The sequence below is a fragment of the Mytilus californianus genome, unplaced genomic scaffold (assembly GCF_021869535.1).
Source record: "Mytilus californianus isolate M0D057914Y unplaced genomic scaffold, xbMytCali1.0.p SCAF_13, whole genome shotgun sequence".
In the NCBI taxonomy this organism is placed as follows: Eukaryota; Metazoa; Mollusca; class Bivalvia; order Mytilida; family Mytilidae; genus Mytilus; species Mytilus californianus.
The window spans coordinates 24,983,503-24,996,462 of NW_026262615.1; the positions used below are offsets into that span (position 1 = coordinate 24,983,503).

General features: G+C 32.6%; 2 protein-coding genes across 12 annotated transcripts in view; one reads left to right on the top strand and one right to left on the bottom strand.

The window, feature by feature from the left end:
• Nucleotides 1–12,960, bottom strand: part of LOC127723409 (glucose dehydrogenase [FAD, quinone]-like) — a 483,936-nt gene that overhangs the window by 121,295 nt on the left and 349,681 nt on the right. The window lies entirely within an intron of this gene.
• Nucleotides 1–12,960, top strand: part of LOC127723414 (perlucin-like protein) — a 136,682-nt gene that overhangs the window by 81,220 nt on the left and 42,502 nt on the right. The gene's annotated exons all lie outside the window — the stretch shown is intronic.

Here is a 12,960-nt window from a genome sequence, read left to right on the forward strand (position 1 = left end):
ATTGTTCATGAAAAAACACATTTGTGTGCATAAAAAAATTTCTATGAGATAGAATTTTGAAATAAATTGTAAGATAGGTTTTATAATATGTTTTAAGAAAATAAAAAGAAAAAATGGTGTCACCGAACTTGTTTTCTTGCCACATGTAAAAATTAAAAATTTCCCTATCAGTCCAGTATATATTTTTTACTTAAAGAGTTATCTCCCCTTAAATGGCTTATTTGAAAGAAATGATTCTAAAAACACAAAATTTGATATTTGTTTAAATATTTTGAATAATACAATAAATCACCAAGTTTTCTTCATATTAATAAACAATATAACCATTAAATTGCAAATCTGTCTCCAAATTTGCAGATTTGGCAAATAACTAGACCATTTGTGTACTGAGATTGTACAATCCAAGATGGCGGTATACCATGAATCTACCTTAACAACGAAGAGTAAATAACACTTATTCGATTAATGTAGTTGCTGGTTTTGTGGCATGCCAAACCTCCCGCTTTAATGGCAACGTCAAACACAACACCAAAACGACAACATCACATGACAGGACCACAATACAAATAAATGGGAGAACATATAGGACAAAGAAACACACGAATAAAAGCTAACAAAAGGTACTAGGCTTAAAATTCAATACGCCAGACGTACGTCTCGTCCATACAAGACCATCCAGTGACGCTCAGATGAAAAAAGCTTGAAAGCCAAAACAAGTACAAAGCCGAAGAGCACCGAGGACTAAAACTTCCAAAAAGTTGCGCCTAACACGGCCAGGGTTTTCTGCCTGGGACAAGAACATCCTTATTATTTAGAATAATTTATAATTTTGCAAACAGTAAATTTATAAAATGACTATATAATAGATATACATGATAAAACCGAAGTGGGGACTAACTACAGAATAAAAACGGATACATTACATAAAACAACATAATCCAACATATAAAAATACACAGCCGAGTTAGCCAAAGCATCAACGCACAAAGTGACGTCACATTTGAACTTAAATGCCTGTACCAAGTCAGGAATATGACAGTTGTTTTCCATTCGTTTGATGTGTTTGAGCTTTTGATTTTGCCATTTGATAAAGGACTTTCCGTTTTGAATTTTCCTTCGAGCACGGTATTTTTGTTATTTTACTTTTTAAAACTATACTCGTAGAAAACGTATAAGAAACATGATAGCATATCCACATTTTACGGTTATATTGTTTACCGAGTTCGTACGTTTAGATTCAATCCCGGTAAACTTATCGAATTTGTACGTACACTTTTTGTTAAAGGTTACCAATTAAACATTGTACTTTGAATATTATTTTGTATCAATCTGATTGTTTTAGTTTGTTCTTGTGTTGTACTGTTACACCACTGTCCTATGTTTAGGAGAGGATATGGCGCCAGAAAACTTGTTTAAGCCAGCCATATGCTGTGTGTGCCTGTCCCAAGTCAGGAGCCTATAATGTAGTGATTGTCGTTTTTTGCTAAATATCATATTTTTTTTCGTTCTTTGTTTTGTACACAAATCAGGCCGTTAGTTTTCTCGTTTGAATTGTTTTACATTTGTATTGTTTGGACCTTTTAAGGCTTACAAAGCGGTTTGGGATTTGCTCATAGTTAAAGGCTGTACAATGACCTTAATGTGTTATTTTTACGTCATTTAGACTTGGATGGAAGGTTGTCTCACTGGCAATCATACCACTTATTCTTATTTTTATAATTTTCGAGATCAACATTTCTTTGGTTATGCATCTGAAAGAAAAAACGGAATATACTAAGTTCAATAACAGAGGCATTGTGTTAAACAAAAGGCAAATCAAAAAGGGGAAGTCCATAAAATCTGACAAAATCAAACGCCATCAATCAACGGAGCAAGAGAAAAACAACTGCCGTATTTTCAAACTTGGTACAGGCATTTTCCGAAGAGAATGGTGAATTAAACCTGGTTTTATAGCTAGCTTAACCTTTCACTTGTATGCCAGTTGTTTATAGTTCCGTTATATTGACAAAATTGGGTGAGCAACCCACAGAGAAATAAAAGGTAAATGTGCCAATTTGGATCCAGCAGTCAAAAATTGTGTAAACATACATCACAGACATACAACACAACTGACTAAAAAATTCAAGCAAACATACAAAAAAAGTGTAGTAGATAGTAAATTTAGAATTGAAAATGACGTCAACAAAAAATGTTTTTTGCCGTTGATAGCACATGCCGTGTATAGTATATAAACTTTCTCGATAAAGGAAATATAAATACAATGGTAAACAAAATAGAAGCAACACTGTAAAAGGTCTATGTGTCCGAATCGCATCTCAGGACCCACCTGCACCAGGAATGCCCAAAGTTAAAAAGTTTAAAAACCCGTTGATGGGATGCATAAGTACCGAGTCACTTCAAAAGTCATACAACCGAAAGAAACATAATAGCACGAAGACAAATAACGGGAAACTATAGTAAAAACTAGCATTCCTGACATTTAAAATAGCCCTTAAGGTAGCACAATACAAAGATCTTTTTACTTCCAATCTCCAACCTTTCAAATGCTGTCACTTTCTTAAGACTGCATATAAATTAATAAAAGAGGTATACATAGATAGATAAAAGATTAATCTTTTAAATGAATGCAATATTTTTGTTATGTAATCATTATGTAATCAATTATTATGCAATTAATGGCAAAATCTTGGTCAGTTCACTTGAATGAATTTAGCTCTATCATCTCTATAACAATACAGAAAATTTTAACGAAATCGTAATCAACACAGCAGGAGCTACAAAAGGGTGTCTCAAATTATCGCTATCGTATTCCATTCTGTCATAAATATGTAATTAGTGCAAACATCCTTACCACATAAACTAAGATAATGTTTGATTAGGTGTACAATTTGATCTTTACATTCTATCCAAAATCTGAGACACCCTTTTGTAGATAATGGCTCTAGGAATAACATATAATAAAATCAACCCTCTCGGGGTATCCATGAAGAAGCTAATTTCAATTGAAAGTGGAAATTTCTTGTAAATTTTTGTAGACACAGTTAACATTATAATTGATTACATAATTGTTGTATGATACTAGCATTGCATTAATTTGAAAGAGTAATCTGTTAGCTATTCATAAATACCACTTTTATAAATTTTCAAGCATTATAAAGACAGTTACAGCATTTTAAAACTGGAGAATTGGAGGTATAAACTCTTTGTATTGTGCTACCTTAACTAGGCTCCTATGCTTTGATGCCTGCAAAAGCTACTCATATTAGGTTTACGAAATGTATTACTTTGAGCGTAATCATCAATACACCTTTTGTGTACAGTGATATTGGTCCCTATAATCAAAAAGATATCAACCTTTTATTTTATTGCCAAGTATAAAAAATAAGACTTTAAGTCTGTACTGTAACGTTAACACATCGAAGACCATATGTAACGACTAAACCACAGACGAAACAATATATGCGGTTTCAGTAGGTACCTCATTGGGTGATACCGATATATAGATATAGATGTATCGTTATAGTTATAATCAGTGGGAAATCTAGTGACAAAATATTACCTCCCCTGTAAACACAGACATCCTGATCCTTACAATGTTTGTCTCGATTTAGCAAGGACGCTATTAATTATAAATTCACAAGAAAACGTTCTGGTTAATACAATTGTAGCGAAAACAAAATGTTCATATTATATTATCATTTTCCTCCTAAATTAGCAAACGACGAGTACAACATGCTTTGTGTAAAATAGGTTTAATATGTTGCTATGCAAATACATTCTTTGAGTACCAACTTCAATTTATTTATCTACTGGCTGTATACCTCTCTGGAACACGCCAATTATCGGTAAATGGATGCAGCTAGATCAGAGAAGTTCAGAGCAAAACAATTAAATGGAATCGATTGATATGCAGCAAAGATTAACACTTTTGAAATTAAGTTACTAAGCAAATACAAACGGACCTTATCCCGATGTAAACAGTGAATGTGAATAGAACGAGAAGACCGCACATACTTGTACAGAAATCGAGATGACCTTTTCTTAAAATTGTATAAAAAAATAATAAAATTTTTATAACAAATAAGCTACGTTATAAAAATATTATCTTTAATTTTTGAACCTGCACAGACATGACTTTTAAATTGTTATATTCACGAAATGACAATATTTTTATATTGAAAGTTCACGTGACAAGAGCAGAACGGTGTACTCGAAGACTTAAGATGTGAAAAATAGGAATATTTTTTAGGAAATTGTAACATATCCAGGACTTTATGGAACACTCCGAAAATTTTTGAACTGAAAGATCTCTAGATTTTGTATTCATATGATTTTTTCCATTTTTTTTATCAATATCCAGCAAAGATTTACATTTTTTAAATTTCAGTTTCACTAGTTTCTAATGCAGTTATCTTGTAAACAATGAACACAAAACATCGTGTCTTTGCATGTATATTTCTAATAACACAGTTTTAGTAACTTTATTTTAAATGCATTTTAAATGTGTTTCACTCGGTTTTAGTTTGTAACACGGATTTGTTTTCGCTTAATCGATTTATAACTATTGAACAGCGGTATACTACTGTTGCCTTTATTTACAATTGTTGTTTAGAAATATTTTTTGATCAGTATCGTCACCGGCATTGTTTTACTGTTGATTTTCTCGACTTTATCATCAGAAAAATGTTTATTCTATTGTTCTCGTTCATCGGTTCAGCCGTAAATGGTCGTACCGTGCATTGTTTTTTGATACACGCGATAAATAAGAACCAAATGGTTATCCAAAATATCTTTGAGATTAAGGCATTGGCGCGTATTAAAATATATTGATATCAAAATGACGGGTTGCATAAGTGTAGCAGGAACTGCTTACTCTGCTAGAGTATCTGAGTTCAACTCGGATTTTGTGTACTCTATCATGAATTTTGGGTGTACTGCATGTGGACTTTGTCATTTCGTCGTTTTTGACTTTAGTTTTGCCTGTTTTTCTTTTCCATCATTTCTTATCAGTGCTCAAATGTAGCAATACTGATATTTAGCAACGATTTCCGATCAAATCGGCTTTTGAGTCGTCTACATCTTTAACTGAAGCCTGGGGTTTGCTCTGTTGATGATCTGAGTGTGACCTGTGACTTTCAGATGAAGAACAGGAAAGCAATGCTGATGTTTGGCTATGGGGTTTGTCGAGTACATAAAGGATGTTAGTGTAAGGCATTTATACACCACATATATGTGTATACTGTTTATCATTTTAAGTTATGAAAACGCTAAGAAGCTGTCCTGTTGGTGTTTTTCTTCCCTATATATGATAATTTTTTTTTTCTTACTAACAATCATGCTTGCTACTAACACAAGTAACCGAAAAATATGAAAAAACAAGTACACACTAAAGAATTTGAACGATTGACAATCATGAAATAAAAAAGAAATAAAAGTAAGAACATATAGTGCATTCTACTTTCAGTTGTCAGTTACAAACACATCTTTAAATTAACGTGACCGTAAACATTACGTTTGGTACACATCCTTCAGTAATTGTTAGCTTTTAATATTTGGTTCCACATTTTATCATAACAGCTGCCTTTTCTGCAATCATCATCGTTGGTGAATTAGTATTACCAGATATAACATTGCGCATGACAGATGCATCAACTACTCTCAGATTTTTTATACCTTTTACCCTGAAACATATTAATTGTTATTAAACAACTAGGAGTAAAAGACGCTTATTCGATTAATGTATACTAATATTCAATACATGCACCAACGACATTTAGTGATTTGAATTAAAGAAACATGATGTTTTATATATGAACCATTATATGATAACATTAAACGCAACAAGTTAGAATCAATGAAATAAGTATACCAGTTAAAGTAGATGTATTCAGTGTACGTTTATGAAAAGTAAAACAGTATTGAAACGATGGACATGTTGCGATAGTGTTTGCATTGCACAAAAGTATTCACATGCAGTTCTGGATTTTAACTTATATGTCAAACAACATTTAGTCAAATACAAATGTAGATGGCACATTGACAATCACTACTGTGGTTGGACGTCATTTGTAATTCATTATGCGTTAGATATTTATATTCTGCTTAGTTTTCGTTCAAATAGTTATTTAGTCATCTTTGTTGTGTTATATTAATGAAAATAACAATCTATACATTTCATATTTAAATAACATTCCGTTAACTTTGTGCGTCCGAAGCGCCTTTCTGGATTTACCTTCATCAGGAACGCTCAAACCTAAGCATTTTTTATAGCCATTGATGTATAAGGCCTAAACCTCGAAAAGAGCTATATGATCAAATAGGATGTAAAAAAACAAATTAGAAGCTTAAACAATGTTTTGATAATACCTTAATGTAGGATCTACAACTGCAGTTGGATCTCTTTTTGAACCCATCCTACACGAACTTGATGGATGACATCCCGATATTATAAAATGTCGAATAATGCATCTCCAGTAGTTGTCCGTATTGAATTTTAATTCTCCACAATGTCCTTCCATGTCATATCTAATAAGTCTAACATCAAGGCTCCGCCATGACGAAGTCTTCTCCAATTGCTGTGTCCAACGAATCACTATAATACATGTAGTACTGGAGTTATCGAACGCAGTTTCAAAGAATTGCATATTTTATAGAAATTTATACATTTGTACTTATTAGTATTATAATGTCTCAGTTTTATGCAAAATGACCTTTGCCAATCAATCTAGCTAAAAGTGATTAAGCAAATACTACAGCAATCTTTGAAATAGGAGTTTAAGTTGGTTTACTTACATCACTTCGTTAATATAAATACAATGACACTTTTATTCGGGAGTCCCACTAACTAAATATATCAACGAGTTTAGTCAAATAACAATTCTGTATTTTATATAACATTGCAGTCAGGAAGGACCATTGAACAGAATTTCGTTGCTAGAAAGAATGTCCTTTTTCATCTTTTTGATTTTACACTAATTGTAAATAATTCTTATCAATCTTCTTTGTTATATTTTTATATCGTTGAAGTCATTTGCCTTGTGAATAATATACCCCTTTGTGAAGCATTCTTAGTATTTTGAAATAAACAGTAAAATATATAGTTGTCTGACGGAAATGAATTTGGCATTCATTTTATCCACCATTAAGGTATTTTTTTCTTTTTTATCCCTAAGTCTTGTATAATTTCCTTCCTTCTCCAATGTTTTACACCATACCTTACTTTTTTTCTTTACTTACTTTTTAAAAACATTTCTATGTCATGAGGATTTGCTAAAAATCTGGGGTCCAGGAGAGGCTGTCTTAAAGGGTTAGCGGTTGCCAGTCGTACATATCCTTTGCTTTTTGGATGCAACAAACATAGAAAAACATTAAATGAACTGTCAGTAGTTCGGTTTAAAAGTTCATGTTGTACCTGCAAAAAATTTAATTTTGGATGTTACACGTCTTCTGATCGGCTGATAGACATAATTTAGTCATGTGACCGTGACGTCATCAACGTTCTTTCATGTTTACTCTTTTAAAATGGAATTTAGAATTAAATTATAAGGAATGACTGTAATATTTTTTCCTGTTTATTCGAAATAATCTCACAAATGTGGTCCACACTTTTGAATAAAACGCGGGTAATTTAGTGTGCACCACATTTTTAATGTTATTTCTTCATAGACAGAAAAAATATTACAGTCATTCCTTATCGGTCGTGTATGTTTCAGATGTTAAATAACGAGCTATTTGAATGATAAAGCATGACTTGTTGTCATTCAGATTAAAATCAGTTATAAATCAACAAAGGGTAGTATATATTTATGCAAATGCGTTGTTCATTACATTGTCATTGTATGTAAATCAACAGCCACCCTTTCCTTCTCAATAAACTAAAACAGTAATACTGGTTTATCATGATTAGTAACATGAATCCGTATATGACATAAATATATAACTAATACACATATGCATTCCAATCAACCAAATTAGTTTCTCATGCAGATAATTATTAAATCCTTTAATTTAAAAGAACCATTTATTTTTTACAAAAATACAAAATTTGTCTCCAACTTAAATGGGGGTTCCGATATCTTCACAAACAAATGAGTCCGTCATACGGTGAATTTTAAGATTTTTCAGTTATTTTTTATCGAGTTTTATAAGCTTCAGAACAAATACTTCTGAGTAATAAATGTGATTACGTGTATATACATATAAAATGTGAAAAAATGAAAGACACCAGCCGTAATCGTCAAAGTAGTAAATGCTATTGTAGCGGCCGAATAAAGCTGCTATATCTTCCCCGTTTTAAATGCAAAGCAACGAAAATATAATCCTCAAATGAGTATATCTTCCTGGGGACCTATAGGGTATCACCAATATTAATCAATGTTTGATTTGTGTACCCGCCCGTCGCGCAGCGGGATATATGGTAATGATCTTCGACCGTTCGTCTCCTCGTCCAAAACACATCGATACTCAAAGATTGTTTGACATAAGCTTTCATTTTTATTAGGGTTATTTGTCGATATATTCTGTTGACTGTGCTATATCCTCAATTTGATTTGATTATTTTTACGGGATTAATTTGGTTTTGATCATTTGTTCTAGTATTGAAACAATGCCACTTTGTGAATGAAACTCCAGTCCATGTTAAAAAGAGCTCTCATACCTGGTGAGATTGTTTGCTATAATGCGACGTTGATCATGTTAAATTGACTAATTTTACGGGTGAAATGGTTTGGAGTATTGTGACAGAGTACCTTGTGAACGGAACTCCTCTTAGACAATTTCACGGAAAGCTCTCATACGTAGTACTATTGTTTGGCATCATGATTAGTTGGTCATATAGGACCGCCAATTTGATTTAACAATTTTAAGGATTTAAAGGGACTTTGACCATTAGTTGGAGTATTGGAACAACGCCTTGTGTACACAACTGCTCTGAGACCATTTAACAGAAATTCGTTTTTTGTAATTTTGAATTAATATTTTTCTGGACATAGAATTAGTAATATTTAATTAACAACTTGGGTATAGCATACATTCATATCAAGCATAGATTAGGAACACTCATACGATTTTCATCAAAGCGCCAAGATGAGTCAATTGTAGACAAAATGATCTCTCTCGTATCAAATTATAAGCCTGATATCTTTTATGAGGTTTTCCATGATAATACAACCCCTATATTATACCCCGTATACTAAACCAAAGATTTTAAGTGGTCAAGTTGAAATATTCCCTTCTAAATTTTATGGGCGCCATCATGAGTTGGTTTATCGCTGTGAAATATCTGTGTCACGGATATGTATCACTTGTCGTAGGCATTCTGCCGAATTATGACATTAACGAATGAGACTTCCCAACGTATTTTTCACCTACTATCAGCAACACGGCGGGTGCCCCATTTTGAGCCGAAATGCTTATTATTGCCGTGCACCTATTAAAACTCCGGGTTTTTGGTGGGGTTCATGTTGCTTATTGTTAGTTTTATATGTAGATTGTTGTAAATTGTTGTTTGTTTTTTTGCATCGTTTTTCGTTTTTTTTTTTTTGCCGTTTTTTTGCCTCTCTCCGAATTTGAAAAAAAAACACAATTTTGAAGCATAGTGTTCCTTTTGAACTAGCGACAAAGTACGTATGCGGTATAATAAGAGGCATTAGTTTGCCATGAGATTGCAAAAATTGTAAACTTATTTAAGCCTTTCAACATTATGTTATTAGTACTTGTATTGATAAATAACAGATTGCTTTAATATGGACACGTAAGTACAGAAAGGGTCTCTTGTGATGTTACTATGATGTCATAAAGACATCGAAAATATGTATGAGCAACAGCTTTACCTTAAAATATATTGTACACGCATTAAAATCTTTGTAAACTCTATTATGAAGCAAATTTGTTTTGGGGTAAAGCTGTTGCTCATATCTAAATATTATTGACAAGATGAGGCTATTTTGACAGTTTTCGCGGTCTTTCGCTAAATGTAAAAAGTTTAAAGTAATGGTGAAAATATATAATACAAAATTTTAATATATAAATACTTATGTCGTATCAACATAGTAAGATTTTTATTTGGTAGATTTATAACACTTTTTTATTTTTTCGAATTCAAAGGGCAAGCAAAAAATGGCCTAATCATTCTTTCGTTTTTGCTCAAGGCTATTGATTACTTTGATGGTACCCATACGTTACACACTAAGAGAGGACGTTTGTACACAAATAAGTTTTCTATATTGTGTTTGTTCTGTTGTAATATTGTGAACAGTATGGTAGAAGAAATGTTTGCTGAGGAAACCTTGTTTGTTTATTATTGATGCATCGACCATTTGCAAATAGAATTATAAATTTGCTGGCAGATATAATTTTAATCAAATATTAAGTAGTTTTTTAAGAGTTGATAGAAATATTTCTATCCAATTTGTAATGGAAAAAGAGTGTATGCTATATCGTGGAGGCCAGTTTTTTATTGTTTGAGAAAGCCGAAGGTCCCGGAGAATTACCTAACTTTGGCAGAAAAACTAGCGGTTCTAGTCAATTAAGATTGGAGTCAAACGCACCTGCTACGTACAGGAATCAACTCACAACCTAAGCGTTAACCAGCTATTAACACTGTAGATTAACTAGTTAGACCAATTGGCTACCAATGTTCCTATCTGAAACCTACTGTTAGCTAAATTAAACAGATCAAAACGTACATCCCTATCATTTACATTCGAATACGATTTGCCGCAAACTGCAAAGTGTCAATACCTTGTCGATATAGTTGCTGTATGAATTAACAATACTTGGTCTTTCATATGCAGTGGGACCAAAGATATTTTGAGAGTCTGCATACTTTGAAGGCGAAGTTTTGTCCAATTTATCAAACATGTGTCCATCCACAAATCGTGTTGTATAATAACCTGAAAATCATTAACAGAAAAGACAAAGTGGTCGTAAGTATGCCAGATTCACTCATGCACCTTTCATTTCGACGATTTCCTAGCAACTGTTTTGAAATTTGTTTTTTGATTTCATTTTAGTTATAAGGTACTCAACAATACATTTGTGTGGTTCTTTAAGTTCCCAGATAACTTTCACTTACCTATCATTTTAAACTTTGATTAAAAAGGTTTCTTATTCTTAAAAAGCTGAAACTGTCATCACAGAAGTGTGATTAAATTGCAGTTATGAAATAATTTGGGTAGATATATATTTAAATTGAAGTATAATTTAGTTATATATAGATTACAATTTTTAATTGTTCGTTGACCTTTTCACTAGGGCATGCATGCAATAAAAGAGAGGCGAAAGATACCAAAGGGAATTTCAAACACATAAGTCAAAAATAGCTAAAGACTGAGCAACACGAACTCCACTAAAAACTGAGGGTTATCTTAGATGCTCCGGAAGGGTAAACAGATCCTGCTTCATATGTGGCATCCTTCGTGTTGCTCATGTTAGTACAAACCCGATAATAAGTTTAATTCGGTAGGTCACATTCGGGGAAAGGGGACGGGAACAATAATCATAAAATGAGTTTCTTAAAGGGTCGTGTATTCTCAGATCGGTTCGTTTTGTATTTTGTCCTCGTATTATTTTTTATTGTGCTTCGTGCCGTTGAGTGTAGCCTTTTCCAACTAATTTATACATTTTGTTTTTATATTGTGCTGTTACACCACTCTCCCGTGTTAGACGGAGAGCTGACCGCCGACAACCATGTTTAACACTGTCACATGTTTTATGTGATTGTCCCAAGTCCGGGACCTGTAATAACTGAATTGCGTTGGTTTCCGTCTGCCATATTTGTTTTTGTATATTTTTATTTTAGCATACACCAGGCCAGTGCTTAACATTTTGTTTAGGCATCATAAAAAACATTGCTCATTCAAGAAAGCTGCACCATACTGAAGAGTTGTTTACCACCTTGTCCTTTTGGTCACTGGTGTATTGCATCTTCATTAGATTTTTTTGTTATCTTTCGGATTCATACCATATCTCAAAATATTCATAACATGTTTTAATTTCCTCAATGTGTGTTCTCATATTACTTAATATATACCTTTCCTGTGAAGTATATAGTCTAAAACAGTCTCAGGATCCGTCATTTTTTTTACATTGATATTCAGCGTCGTATTGATTGAATAAGGCATTACAAGGATGGGGTGATTTTGTAAGTTGTTTCCAACGGGCAGATCAGCATGCACTGGAATCTATTTATAAACAAATAGAATGTTAATAAAATGAAATATAGTTTTATAAATTGACTAAATAGGATTAACCTGATTGATTATTCACCTCTCTATTGCTTGTGAAAAATGCAGTCCCTTCATCATGTTCATAATGCATTTGAAAGCAATACAATTGTGTCTTTAATTTACTCAGTTACGTTCGCATTCAAATTACAATCTAGTGTATTAGTCCTTTGATTGACTTTAAGGGTTAGATCAATATTAATAAACTCTTCGAGAAAGACTTCGATAGCAATTCTGTACGAATGTATATCTTATCTCTTTTGAATATTCCATATTGTGTTTCGTAACGTCGAAAAAGATTCGGCTAGACATTGTCATCTTTAATTCAGGATTATGATTCAATGAAACCAATACGATGAATACGTTATCATTTTTAATATTACTAGTTTTTTTGGGGGTTCGTGTTGATGAGTCTTTAGTTTTCTATGTTGTGTTTTGTGTACTGCTGTTTGTCTGTTTGTTTATTTGTCTTTTTCATTTTTAGCAATGGCGTTGTCAGTTTATTTTCGACTTATGAGTTTGAATGTCCCTTTGGTATCTTTCGCCTCTCTTGTAAATTATTTGTGATTTACACAAAAAAATCCTGACTTGAGAGCTTCGTTGGCAATTTTTCATCATCTCACCAACAGATATTTTTTTTGTTTCCTGAAGATGAGATTCATTTAGACGGATCCTTTTCTTTATAACTATTTTCCGTTACTGTTAGTGCGAGATTGACCCGTGTGATATTTACATG